The following is a 15,465-nucleotide window of genomic DNA, read 5'->3' as shown; positions in this document are numbered from 1 at the left end:
TTCGTAACTGATATTTGAGGAAATGGATAGAATGACCCTCATACCTTGTTATCTTCGGCCGGGAGGGGGGGGGGGTTTCTGCTCGTTCCCATGCAATATCTCAGGGTCCAATGTGACATCGATTCTCAATTTGATATGGCGGTTGACAATATGGAGAGACGAGGAATGATTTGGAGCTACGAATGCTGGCCATGGCGCGGTCGTTTCGAGATATCTCGCGCGGCCCACCCTACCTTCCCTCTTACCACTCTACGTACTTGATACGTGCGCAGGGTAACAAACGTCGCGAGATGTTTTCGATTAACCTCATTTTAAGAATGACTGTCGTTCTTTACTATCGGATGGAAGGCCCGATAGCCTCGTCGCGTTCTCCATCTTTATTCCTCGGTAGGCGCGCAAACAGGTCATGATCGGGTTTTCCTTTACCCTTCCCCCCCCTCCCTCTTCACTCCGTACTGGAATTCTGCCCAAGGAATATAGAAAGGTTGAACTTCTTAATGGTATGATCTATAATATTATCTCCATTATCAATCACACTCGTAATTTCAACATCTGCGAACCGGCGCGGCGATATATAGCTAAAATAAGAGAAAATTCGCGATAAGAAATATCATGAAGCTTTAGCACGGAATAATCATTATTTTCGCGATAGAATTTAATTTAGAAATACAGGTATTTTTCATATCGGGTGCATCATATATATATATATATATATATATATATATAATGCAATGTAAATTCTTTTATAATATTCCGCAATGAGCCAAAGCGTATTCAAATTTGAGAAATATGTGTAACATTATTTTAACTCTTATATTATTACTGCTTTATAATTTTTATCTCCCTCGAAAAATGTAAAGTTACGTAAATAAAATTATATAGCATGCAAAATCAGCAAAATCATCAATCTCACTAAATTAAATGACAGAATGGCTGACTAATTAGATCCCTTTTATATTGAATCTTTTTCTCTTAGCTACTCGAGTGTAATATTTTATGTGAAAGTAACGTAGCGTAAAATTTGTCAAAATCATAAAATATATACACGTAATCTATTTATAACCTCAGATACATGATATCATATCCTATTAAAGTTATTTTTCTCATTTGTACGTCCCGTAAAAAATTATACTTCATATATAATTTAACGAGCAAACGTATTAGTTAATTCGAGGAAATGTAAGTATATCTCGCGCGAAAAGAGATTTTTTTTTACTCAATACCGGCTTAACGTTTCGACGATATGTAATTCAATTTCCGTGCCCCGGCACATTGTTCTCCGTCGTTTTAATTTTACCACGTCCGCCTTTTTTAACTTTATAACAGATTCCCCTCTGCGCGGAAGAAAATACCCCATGCGCCATGCTATTACGAAGTAGAACGATTAAGACTCAGTGCCGCAATTCCAATCCCTTCCCGTTCGTGCTCGCGTTGCCGTATTCATCATCTCAATTTTATTCCCGCCAGCTCTAAGTTTCGCACGGGAGATTTGCCCGACCACGAATAAAATCGAGCGCGGATACATCGTCCCGCCTCGAGCGGAAATAAATCTGCAGCCCTGCGCGAACTACGAACGGTCAAGGTGTAATAGCTTGCGGAGAAGCGAGTTTGTCGGTCGCGCTCGTTACGCGACTTCCACTTCCTTTCCCTCATTCGCCCGCAATTCGTCATTGCAATTTCGCCACTTCGACTTTTAAATCCGACGGACGAACCGGCGTCGCAATATTCGCTCCCAGGGCTACCGCGATCCGTGAGCTACATTCGCGAGTGACAACGTTTAAAATTAAATTAACAGGAAAAGTATCTGGGCCGCGCAAGCGGGGATTAAAATTTTTATCAGCCTCGAGTTACGTGTCGCAATTTGCTTTTCATATTTCGCTTTAAATTCCACGACAATTATATATCGTGTTCAACACGAATTATATGTTGTGGCAAGTTGAGCATTGTGCTTGTTATCATTTTGTATTTTGCATGGATTATCGTTGGACATGAAATAAATATTAAAAAAGAGCGTAACATAAAATCATATTCGCCGATGTAAGTAAAAAAATGATAATTATAATTATGGAGTTTTGATTGATTTTATCTACAAAAGATGTTCCCCATCTTGTGTCAACACATGATGGTTTAATTTCACTTTAAAATGACGTTATTGAGGTTCAAACAATCTCTCTAAATGTATCTAGAATGAGATAGTTACGGAAGATAAATACAATGGAAATTCAACGCTATGCCATCGTATGTACGATAAATGGTGTCTCACGAAACGCCAGGTCTCTTGGATGTGAACGGCTTAAATGTATATTCCAAGTAAACTCCATAAGAGGGTTAACAACGCTAATATCGCGGCCTGAATACGTGCCTTAGACCATGGACTATAATGCTTAAGTCCGTCTAATCGTTTCTCCGAAGCAGTTAATCGCTCGGCGATGCGATTGTAACGAGCTACTATTTACGATTTACAGTATGATCATCGAACTTAATACAAAGGTATAAGTAAAAGCTAATGTTCCCTAAAACCATTTAGCTGATTTTATTTATTTTTGGTGTACTTCTTGTATAAGTTCCGAATTATATAAGTAAAGAAAAAAAAATATCTTGTTACATTCAAGATTATACTTAACTAAAATTGTACTTTTTACTTTAATCGATAACCTTTATAATAAAATTTAACATACAAGTAGCGAACATTTTTTTTAATTTTGTAAATGGAAACTATAATATCGTCGTTGGCTGAGTTTTTCTTAAGAAAATGTAATTCGATTTTGTACTTTGTTTTACAAAACTGTACCGTATACGACAATACTTTAGTCTACTTTTTTAATTCTTAAGTGTTGTCCGATATGTAAACTCTCAACGAAGGTTACACTAACAATCGACGGAAAAGAGGTGTCTGCCCAGGGGACAATTTTAACTTTCTCATGCCTATAGTTCCCGTATCCATAATTCCAACTTTATTCCTGGAACTTCCAACTTTTGCAGTATTCCAGAACGGGATTTGTTACTCGGTTACCAGAACTGTCGGGTTAAGAACCGAGGTAAAACGAGAGGTATATATATTCTTTAAAGGGTAGTCTAAGGACTTCGATACCGAATTTGCATCTATTAACGTCACTTTATCCATATCCAATTTATATTAACATTTATATGAAGCTTGTTAAGAATGATGTAAGTTTAAACGTTGTGTATAATGGTCATTTAAATACCGCTTCGATGTCTTCTACAGAAAAGAGAGAGAGAGAGAGAGAGAGAGAGAGAGAGAGAGAGAGAGAGAGAGAGAGAGAGAGAGAGAGAGAGAGAGTATTCTTAATTTCTATTAGCATTATTAAATCGATTAAATTTATTAAATTTATTACATTTATTCTATTTCTATTTAGCACATATAAAATTATGCGTAACAGTGGAAAGCTGTCGCAATGTAATAAATGTAATAAATTCACGAAAGACCTTGTTACACAATTATCACTCGCGATTGAAAATTGCAACATTGTGTAAAGTCAGCAGTGCAAGAAATGCAAAAGGTAAAGCATTTATTATACGCCGAGCAGAAGCAGTTGGTCGTTATTCTACCTCTTCTCTAATAATATTAAAGAAGGTTATTAAAATCTGCCAATCCGTGAGAATCTTGACACGCGCGAGCGCCGCTAAGAACGTCCAACGATAATTAAATTCTGCCGCTGTCGAGCGGTATCGCACTCTCCCGTCCGCAGAAATGCGAGATATCTCGTCGTGTCCGTACGTGTCGGTGCTTATAGGGTACGAAAATGGATGATGGCTGAAGAGATAGAGATACGAGCAGATAAGAAGAGAATGAAGGTTGAGGGGAAAGATCATCCGTCCACCTTGCACACACACACACACACACACAAGCACACATCCTTACATAGATATCTTTATATCATATCCTTATTTTCCTCATACCATCTCCTTCCTCAACACCACAGAAAACACCTTATGGTAGTTTCTTGTCGCGAAAACGAGGAATCGGCGACTGAGTTTCCGCCGTTAAGCCAAATCCCCGCGAGTCTTGCGTCGCGTCGTCGTCGTCGTCGTTGGAACGTAAAAAGCGGCTCGACGACTGCTGTCGTGACAAACGATCGCAGTCGCGGGCAAAGCGGTTTCCTTCTCCCTTGCAAACCGTTACAGCGTCTTAAGCATCGTGGATGCGAGGATATACCTAGATTTGAGGTATGGATTGAGAGTGACACATCGGCACGTCGGCCTTTACATTCGAGCTTTGCATTTGTAGGATGTCTCTGAAAGGAGACGTGAGTCAGCATATGGCTAAAGTCAGATGAATATACTTCCGATTGGGATACTTTCAAGATAAAATGGTTGTGATTCTTTCGTAACAAATAGGATATTTATAACTAAAGTAATCAATTCTCCGCAGGCTGATGATATGTGTAAGAATAGATATTGCTATACATTTCTTCTTCAATAAAATATTTTGTCAATTAAAGAAATAATATGTTATAATCTGTATTTAACTTAAAATTTCAGCTTAAAGTTGAAAAATCCGAATCTGTTTAAATAAATTCTTGTAGGTAAATAAATTAAAATATTTAATTAAAAATTGATTTTTGTTTCATATAATTTAACAAATAAAATCTGGCAATCAGTTAGTTGCTTTGAATTTTAGTACGCTCTACATATTTATCTTTAGTTATTTATAATCAAAAGATTATAATTATTGATGACCTATTTTTAAGAAATTCGTTCAATCCTAAATTTGTGTTATCAAAGTCATACGTAAAAGACACATACTAGACACATCATATCTGCCTTTCATTTGGATGCGTTTTATCAGAATTACAATTCGTAATTCACAACATGGCGATGTCTCGCGACAGGTAGATAATTCGATCAAATACAACGGAATCCCGTTCCTATGACAACCACGTAAATCGATGAATTGATTGGCCTTAATGTTATTATGCAACATTACTCAATTGATGTACAAAGAATATAATTACGTCTAAAGAATATAATCGTTTATTGTAAATTGATCTTAATTATATTATACGTGTATAATTGAAAAAGATGATAAAATACGTTCACCATATACAAAATTTTAAATAAATTAAGAGTAACGTAGAAAGAATTGCATTAATATTAAGGTTCTTTTTAAAATGCATTAAAAAATAAAGCCAAAGGAAAGAAGAATTAATGCAGGATATTCAGTATGACCAGATTTGTGTAATACAAATTTATATACATTAATTTTTTAGATATTTACACAATAATAGTCTTGCTTTAGAGATTTTTAAAAAATCACTTCGGTTTTTGTGTCAGGTTTCTATAAATAATAACCGGCAACTGTGCTCGAGGAAATATCAAATAAAAGCATTATATTATTAAAACTTTCACATGAAAAGTTTATTACAAAAATGACATGTGGAAACCGTACATAAAACATAAATGCAGCAAAAACAAAGCGATTTTCAGAGTGCAGCCACAATGTGTCAAGTAGTTCGTTGTATCAGCTACAAAAACTGCGCTGATATTGCGACCTGGTTCATTCTTTCTTCCCTGCTTCTCTCTTTCTCTACCTCTTTTCTTATTACAATGCTGTCAATAAAAAATATTAAATAATTATAACTGAAGACTGCAGACTTATCAGCATTTTTCAGTTTTTTAATGGTAGCTTTTATCGTATATGTTGTATTGTAATTCATTTTTCACATAATACTGTAAAGGTATGTTTTGAGTAATGTAAGTTAATATCTCTGTTTCTTAATACTTCCTGCTTTTACAACTTTACTTCTAAATTTTATAATCTCTCAAAATTTTACTTTGTTTTATTTTTTCGTATATTGGCTATCGCCCTTGTATATTACATAAATGTATAAATTCGCGTATTGACACACTTTAGTATCAGTAAGAATAATCGGCCATGTCACACACACGTATACGCCTTTTTTTCTTAAATTATTTCAATATTCAGTTAGAAGGTAACTTCTTCGTATGTCTTACGTATACTTTCGCGAAAGCGTCAGCAGTGGATGGGACAAGGAGGGAGCGGTGAAAGAGCGACGGGAAAGGGTAGAAGGGCGACAGACGCTGCAATATTCTTGGCTCGCATTGTACGTGTCCCATAAGTTGGCAGGCGAGCTCCCTCTCAGCGACAGCTTGACAGAACATACGCTCTTTCCCGCTCGAATCGTTTCGTCCCTGCACCTATTCTCTTCTCACTCCCGTACGCTCATCCTCAACCTCTCCCTCGTCTTCCCTTCCCTTCCCGTAACCCTCTCTTCGAGTTTTCCAAAAATAAAAGTTTATAAGCTAACGCGCACGTGTACATATGTAGGTGGGACTCGAGCGTGGATACATACCACTCTCAACGAGGACGCGGAAAGCAGAAATGTCGGTGGGATAGCGGATAGAACGGCAGAAAGATTGGTGGTGGGAAACGGGAGAAATGTTGGCGACAAGAAAGAAAAAAAACGCGTGGGGGGAGGAGGGAAAACGAGAAAAGTGGAGACCACGTGCAGAAATAACGTTCGTGTTTTTGATTTGAGGCACGTAACCGAACCACATTGAAATCAGATAGGGGCGCGAGAGAGGACGCTAAACTGGCTCCGGGAGGCTACGGGAAGCTTGCTACGGGAATACCTAAACCTCACGGGGAGGGTAAGACGGTCGAGGGACGCGTTAGACGCCCGAGGGAAGAGGAGAGATCGCGCGGGAGTAGTGCGACGGCGTAAGAGGTGGTGTGAGAGAGAGAGACATCGCCGCGGGGCGTAAAGGGTAGCGAGGCGCCTTACAACGGGTGAAACGTGCCACTTTCTTGGATTTTCGAATAAATCGGCACGGCGCGGCGTGGAGTGCGCACCGCTCGACTATAACGGAGTCTACTTTGACTCAGACTCTCTCTCTAACCCCCTGAAGATCCGCGTTCCGTAATCCGGATCGACTTGATCCCTCCGTTTCCGAAAACGTTGCAGGGAAAAATTTGGCATCGCGTATCAATAAAAGATTCATATATTTCTTAAAAAGAACATGAATATCTAATCCGCAGCGTTTGTATATCTGCCGAACAATTACCTTTGCCGTTGAATACTAACTTTTACATTTTGCACCGAATGACTTTGTAATCCGATAAAACATTCGCGATTTCGGTAAATAACATCACAATTCGAGTTCCTTTGAAGCTAAAAATTGTTTTAAAAATCACATAAACTGCAAGTCTAAAATGTCGTTAATAACTTTTTTATATATATCACAATTATTTAATATTTTAAATAAATTCCTCAATTTTGCTTGGAAAAAATCCTAATATATATTTTACATTTTAGTGCGTTCTCTGCGAGATCTCTTTTACACGTCAAATATGATCGTTAGACGCATACTACCCACATACGAGCGCTATTTAACGCACGTTCCATCTTGCTAACATTTTCATCGGTGACCGACGTATTCCAGTGACATCGCTGCTCATCGCCCGCGGTTTGGTAATGGATCGCCAATCCGCGCGACATTTCGATCATTGAGCAAGCGTGTAACGGGCAATGATCTATTATTTAGCCATCATTCTGCGCACACCGTCTCGCCCTCGTGCGTGCACGGCCACACACACGGCGACGATGACGTTGGCATTGATCGAACAGCTAGCACTAATACGAGCGGAAACACTCAGTTTGCTGGTGGTCGTGGAGATAATTAGGCAGAAACGCAACGCTGTTATTAGGGGAGGGGGGAAGGGGAACGGAAAGTGAGAATATGCTAACGATTATATTGTACGATAATGAAATAAATGTTAATAAATATGTCGACTGTAACTCAGAGCACTTGGCAGATGCAGATACCGCAAAAGATACGACTGTTTCGAAAGTTTCTTCGGACTTATCTGCGAGATGCATCAGTTCTGAACGAAACTCCAGCTATATTCAATGTCTGTCAGCAAAGAAAATGATAAATTCTGCTACGATTAAAACTTATAAACTTGCTTTCGGATTTATTTGGAAATTTGGTTGAACGTATGTTACGTTAGAAAACAATTAAATATGGAGATCTACTTTGAAAACTTAAAATATACGTATTAAAACTGTAAATTCCTACAATTTTGCATTTTTAATTGGTTAGCCACATAAATTTAGAAAAATGATTTTCTATCTCTATATAAATATGACAAATAAGATATTAATTAGAATCCATCAATTAGAACAATATGAAAAGAAAATTATGTCATGTTATTACGTGCAATTTTATTATGATATTATATATTTGACATTGTCTGAGAGAGATAATAAATAAAAATAATCAATTAACGTGTTTTTAGGGCGATTTATCTGCAATATTTTAAAAGAAATAAATTAATGCTATATAAAAACATGTTAATTTAGAGAGTAACTACCATTCGATGTTTCAAATCCAGCAAACTTTGTTTCTCTCTCTTACTACTAACGCTTACGCATTATACTGTATTTTCTTCGAAGGGGAAATTGACACAATCTCTTTTCTTTAAAGAGGTTACGTCTATATAACTTTGACCGTAATCTTGGGACCACGAAGTAAAAGGTAAACATCAACTTCTCGACTTCTTCATTCCGTTGCATCTACAATCTAAAAAGCTTCTGTCGGTGTATATAATTTGTCATCAAACTTGATTTCCTTCTTTCTTAAATAAAGCAACGTCTTTACTTTATATTATTATGGCTGGATTCCGATATTTACTGTCAGCAACTGTCAGTACTGAAAATCTATAACATGACGTAAAATATAGAAAAATATAGATTTCCAGTACTGACGGTGAATATCGGAATGCAGCCTATACCTAACATAGTAATTTGTAACCAAAATTATTTTATAAAGATATAAAGATATTCTATTGTAAAAAACGTTTTTAAATTTGTAATATAATTATTCATTTTTTATAATATCCCGTTATAAGAAACCGTTTAGTTTATAATTCCAGAAATATCATGCTGTTAATTTTCTTCTCGCCAGTTTTGATCACAGACCACACACACACCCACACCACACACGTGATCATTGATTTGCATCAATTATTATTGCAATACGTATATCGTGACATTAAAGAGATGTGTCGATGAGTTACGAATGTAAAAAGATATACACATGCCGTTCCTCCGTCGTGTTCCACTTTATCGCATCTAATCATCGTGTGGAAGCGACTGAAAAGTCGCTTATAATCGGTATAACGCATTCCATTTGATATCCCTCCGAAATATTTCCCTTCCGTTCAATCGTTTCACGACTTCCGTTAACCGGCTGCGCCTCTCTCTCGCATACGTTATCCGCTCTTTCGCTTTCCGTCATTTCTGCCGCCCGCGCCCGTATCTTCGGCCGTGAGTTGCGCCATATTTCAAATGTCATATTAGCAGGGACCATGCGTCTTCCGCGAGTAAAATGTCTATGCCGCCGGCAGGCTTTGCCACCACTACATCACACGACTCTAGTCCCTCTTGGCGGCGTGGTATCGTGTCACTTTCCCGGCTCGCCACCAATTACACATTAATGCGGCGTCGCGTTATCCGGAGACGATGTACGAAGTGGAAGCGATAGGGTACGAGGATGAGGGTACGGTCAGAGGCTTGCTGGTATCCTTCGGGAATATACTCTCTTCCGGTGTAGTCAATTAACCCAGTTTCACTTGACGCAACGGTTCGATCAACGCTACCCGCCGAGAAGATGGGAAACTATTTTGTGCCAGCTTTTTCACCGATTGCACGCCGATCGTTGTATACAATTTTCAGATTGAAATGTTCGCGGAACGGGACACACAACGCGTTCTGAAGGATGAATGTTATTTCAGGTATTTTCGATTGGATATGTTTCAAATGTAACGTATAGCTACGGGAATACACAATCGCGGTGTCGTCACAAGGGTTGACTTTCTTGCAGCAGCAAGTTACGAATTGCAAAAGTAATATTTTACTGTGGAATTAACAATGCAATATTTACTGACGGCTAATCTTTCAGTTTATCTGAATTTATTTATTCGAAGAAATCTAAGAAAAAGTTAAACCGAGAAACGTTGTATTGTATACAGATTAATTTGTATGATATATAATAGATTATGTAGCAGAGAGTATATAGACAGCATTCATTTATTTTCTTGATCTTATAACCATTTAATCATAAGAAATAACCGTGGTTATGCAATTTAAGATAAATTTGACGATTATAACAGCTTTATCTAGATGTATAAATTTTCCACAGTTACAAAACTCTTCTAAACTTTCGTACTTTGCTTTAGCTATGTGCAATAAGTACACTCACAAATTTCACTGTTCTGTAATAGCGCAATAGAAGTTGTGCATTTTCTCTCGACTGCAGATTCTTTAGAGAAATTGGGGACTTTTCCTAAACAAACTTTGTTCTGGCATCTTAGTTTTTTTTTATCATTAAATGTCTAGATATTTAATTAAATCGCCAGTTCTATTCGATTGTTTTCGCCTGGGCTGAAACAAAATAATAAAATGTATTTATCGGCATCTTTGGAACTCAATCCAATTCCTCTGATTTTCAATTTAGTATAATTCAGAATAAAAATATTTTTGTCCGAGTTCGAATTTCAATATTTCTTCTTTGTTATAATAAAGAAGTTTTGTTAGGCAAATGGTTTATTCTGTTTAATGTAATGAGATATAAAAAGAATCATCTCGTTGAACCTGATTTGATCAGACTATTATGCAATCATGCTTTTATGATCGCATAATCATGTCCTTTAGAAAAAAATAAAACTTTCCTAGACAGACATATCTGGAGGTATGTCAAACTGGCGATTCCGAGCGGTTTATCGAGATCTAGCTTGACAGAAATTCAAGTGGAGAGAAAATGGGCTTCCCGTACCGGTGCTTTCTCATTCGTCATTATGCCGGGGACATTAATATTATTAAGCAGCATATATATCGCGAATATCCGCGCGAGAATGTAAGGGACTATCGCGGACGTGTGCGGAGGGTGGTGGGTAAGGGAAGGGGGGGCTTTCCTCGCAGTAAATATTGTAACATCTGGTGCGACTCATACGAGTTCGAGTCACGCCTCCGGCCCTCTACATTTCATTTCACTTCTTAGATACTTCACTGAAATACTGTCGAGGATCCACTAGCTGCCTGGTCTCTGTGTAGAGCGGCGGGTAATGCTTCGGAAAAGGATGGCGAACGAGGGAAAGAATGTGTGTATATGCCGCATTTGTTCCGGCAACTTCCTGAATTTGCACGACCACCCTTTTGTGTTACTTGCCTCCGCACGTTGTGGCTGCGCGACGAGCTCTTTCCTCTTCAAAAGACTGATATTTATGTTATTATTGGACCGCATTACAAGATGTGACATGCTTTCCCTGTAAATTGCCCCAATTCCTGTCTCGTCTTGCGATGTCACTGTATGTACATGGCAAATTGGATGAAATGATGGAATTGCTATTGGAGAGGCAATGAAATTTACAGCGTTGATAGGGCAATGACGGTTAACGACTCTTTTAGCTCTTACAAGTTTGTTAAACATGTTAAATAAAACGCGCGAATAATAGTGATTGCAACGAGATACGGATTGACACAGGAAACGAATGACTCACGGGAAAACGGCACGATGCACAATGTATCTCATCCGAGCATGAGACATATTTCATCTACACAAAGTTTAATTCGCTCGAATCCTGTGTTTGACAAGTAGCACGAGTCATTCAAGTGTATGCAGCAGTGATTGATTGTATGTGTATTTGTGTGCGCGCGCGCACGTATCCGAAGAGAAAACGGTTTATATATTTATGCCTGCGCTTTCCGCGGGATTGTCACCGGCTGATCAAATGAATCCGGAGCTCTCTATTTATGAATCGTTCGGATATTTTTTTCGTCGCGGTTGCAAAGTGCATCGATATATCACCGATAGAAATGGGGCGCACACGCGCGCACATGGGTGACGAGGAGGCACGTCTCGTATCGTAATTTTTATGCATCTGAATTTTGTGTGTGAATGTTTAACGGCGGTTTCCGGGCCGCTCTTGTTTACAGTGGCAACCGATTTAATCAAACAGTGAGCAAGGCGTGCGTTTCGCGCGCCTAGCATGGGGCTAAAGCACGCATCCGCACGTTTGCGCCGTGCCGTGTGCCACACAGCTGCATTTTTTGGAGCAGAGTCCCGTGTTTTTTGACAGAGCTTCGTGTTATATTAAATTTATATTTTCGAAGTATTGATTCGGCTGACTGATAGGCAACGCACGAAAGGACACGCATTGTTTGTGTAGATGCAATTGAAATTTTCAGGATTAAAGACTTTGTATACCAATGCCATGTAGTTAAACAAAATTTTTGCATTGCATTTTTTCGATATACGCTTATGCACGCAATTTAATAAATTCGAATCTACGTGATGTAGTATTGAACGTGTGTAGTATTGAACAAGCGTTATTCGTTATTAAAAAGTCGTGATACTGTTTCGCTTGATTATTTTACATTTACGGAATTGTAATCCACTAGATTAGAGGCTAGAAGATTAATATAATTTCTATCTTCTAACAGTGTTCATGCTCTTTAGTTTATCCAAATTTATTAATTAAGTGGATATACCTAATTGTTATCATAATACCATGTTGTATATACCATTTTACTATACTATTAATGATGCAGTTAATGTAATTAATATGTTTTGAGTGATCTTATAACTGTAGGAAATTGTATCTTGGTTTTATTTGTGTACCACTGTCAGTACAGATTTGCTTATAACTGATAATATTACATCATTCTTTGGTTCGATGTGTAACAAATATGAAATTAAAATTTAGAGACAGAAACTGTGTCACATTTTAAAATGTATAAAGAGAATTTGAGGAAATCGATACGTCATGTTATATCTTCTATTTATATTACCTATATGAGTTCAATAATGCTGCACACAGTACTTCGTGATAATGTCTTATGGTTTATGGTAAATATAAAACGAGATTCCTTTCCTTGAAATGGATTATGTTATAAAATTATACGATCTCGCAGAGTGAGAGAGAGAGAAAGAGAAAATGAGAGAGATAGAGATAGATTTTTAGTGAAAAGAACTAAGAATTAAGCTCACGCAGACAGCTCTTTCAATAATTCATTAACCACTTGTTTCGTTAACTACTTCTACGCAGACCGTGTGGTAGACTCTCTGAAAAGTGCTTTAATTTCCTCCGTCGACTTGTTACCGTCTTAAAACTTTAAGGCGCTCTCACCGTTAAGTGACACGCTTCATGGAAATACGACAGCGCGCGGAATTGCCATGAAATGTCTCAGACGTTTCGATTTCAAACTGGAGGAACTTTTGGTCCTTTAATCCAACGCTCTTAAAATATTATGTGGAACGTATTATCTTAAATTCATTACTCGCCATACTTGGAAGAAATGAAAAAGTAATATAATATATTCTATAGAGCAATGAAACTCGTAGTTACTAGCGTAAGTTATAAGAGCAATAAGTAATGTTGATGTGGAGTTCGCATGGCTCATAAATTATCAAATTAAATTTATAAGTTGTTTATCAAGATAACGTCTCTGAGATCTAAAGATTATTAAGATTTATGTATATGTTCTTTTATACATATACATAGTATTCTTTATGCTTTTTTAATTTATCCGTTTATCGAAATGTATATGTAAATTTTCATGATATCCTACGTTATAAAATGATTTGATCAATTTGATACATATTCTTTTTTAGTAAACTTGGATAATCAGCAATTAAGTTCGAGAAGGATTAAAAGTGCTGGCAGAAACGCGAGCCGAACGTGACGTAGGAAGACTTCCACGTTCGCACGTGTAAGCAACGGAAATTCGAGAATTCGTACTTGGCATTTGAAGACCTGGCGAACTGTATGCAGCGTACACGTGCATAAATGCCAGATTACGGGGCGCAGGAAATCGTGAGATAACGTCGTCCTTTCGGAGCCGTCAGCCGCCAGTACGTGCAACAGAATCGTACCGAAGCTTCGTGTCTTCTACCCTGATACAGTTTTATTGCTGTCTCGAATCTACGTCTACGCGACTGCATGCCGTATACAGCTTCTCGATATATTGCTCGCAAGCATGATGCACTGTTTCGTGCGAAAACGAAAACAATGACACGTGCTTGCAAGATTATGCAAAACCTAATGCAAATAGAGAAATGTTTCTCTAACATAATTTCTCTGAAGCTCTACATTACATTTTTTTTGTGAAATAATAAACACAAAATTGAATTTATTTCAGAATAAGCCGCACATTTGATATTAAAGTCTCTCGAACATTATTTAGTAGTATATTGAAAGCAGAATTTTTTTCGAAATGTATAAAATTTATTTCCTGTATACAGAATATTGACATTGTTTATCAAGCACTAAAAATAGAAGATCAGAGATAGGCATTCTCGATAAATTTTTAATCTCGTTACTTTTGTATTTAAATTATCTCTTTTAAATAAATCATATTATTTAATAATTTAGCGTTCGTTTTGCATTGTTTTAATCGATTGTTTTTTCATGACACTCGATTCTGTATTTTAAATGTCCTATTTTAGAACATCCGCTCGTGGTTACGCCGAACGAGTAGAAGTTCGCGGCTAACTTTTGCCCGCGTTCACGTACGGGTTGTTCGTTTAAGAATTACAGGGTCCATTTGCCGGTATTTCACGGGCGCAATCTAAGTAGGCACGCCCCGCCCAGGATTTATTAGAATTAGAAATCTGATGCTCCATGTGTGCGACTACGTTGTATATTAACATTAACGGCACGAGTGTTACGAGCCATTTGTACTCAGAGTAGTGAATTACATAGAACGTGAGAAGCTTCCGCGCGCGAATTATTAGTCTCATTATAGTATAGTTTACAGGTTTCGCCAAACGGCAAAATCTGCCCTGCTGTCACAGTACTGAAAATAGAAGTGCTTCGAAAATAGAAGAGGTAGGTTGGGGTACCTTAGTTTCTATTGATTATTTATATTGTTTCAATTAGCGATTCTTATCTCTTACTGCCTATATTTTACTCCTTTTATTATTTAACTACAAAATGGAACATTATATTTATTTAACCATAGAGATTATATATAAATAATTAAATATAGATTGTAGTGTATCTTTATTATAATATATTCTATGTGAATGTTCCACATAACTGATTGTGAATAAGATTATACTTTAATGGTATAAAATAATTTGCAAAAAAATAATATAAATCACGATATGAATATAAAACTGATCTGGAAATAAATTGATGAGTTATTATACGAATACTATGCTATACTATTATATGTTTCCGATATCCAAGTGCATTTATGTGAATACTAAAAATGTTCAGTATGTCATATTATATATCGTCTTTTAATCCATTATATAAAGGATAAAATAACGTAACGATTTTTGCTGCATTTGCCGCATTTGTAATAAAATTCTCTTATTCGTAAAGATATGCAATTATATATACAATATATATATAATCTTATAAAGTTTTATACTCTCATACTCACATTTTAAAACGCATGAATTTTATAATAATAA

At 37.0% G+C, this 15,465-nt stretch overlaps 1 long non-coding RNA gene across 1 annotated transcript in view; it reads right to left on the bottom strand.

Moving 5' to 3' along the window:
• The window catches only part of LOC139823444 (uncharacterized), a 116,009-nt gene that overhangs the window by 50,673 nt on the left and 49,871 nt on the right, over nt 1-15,465 (bottom strand). The gene's annotated exons all lie outside the window — the stretch shown is intronic.

The sequence above is a fragment of the Temnothorax longispinosus genome, chromosome 12, assembly GCF_030848805.1.
Source record: "Temnothorax longispinosus isolate EJ_2023e chromosome 12, Tlon_JGU_v1, whole genome shotgun sequence".
Lineage (NCBI taxonomy): Eukaryota > Metazoa > Arthropoda > Insecta > Hymenoptera > Formicidae > Temnothorax > Temnothorax longispinosus.
This window is presented reverse-complemented; position numbering and strand designations above follow the sequence as displayed.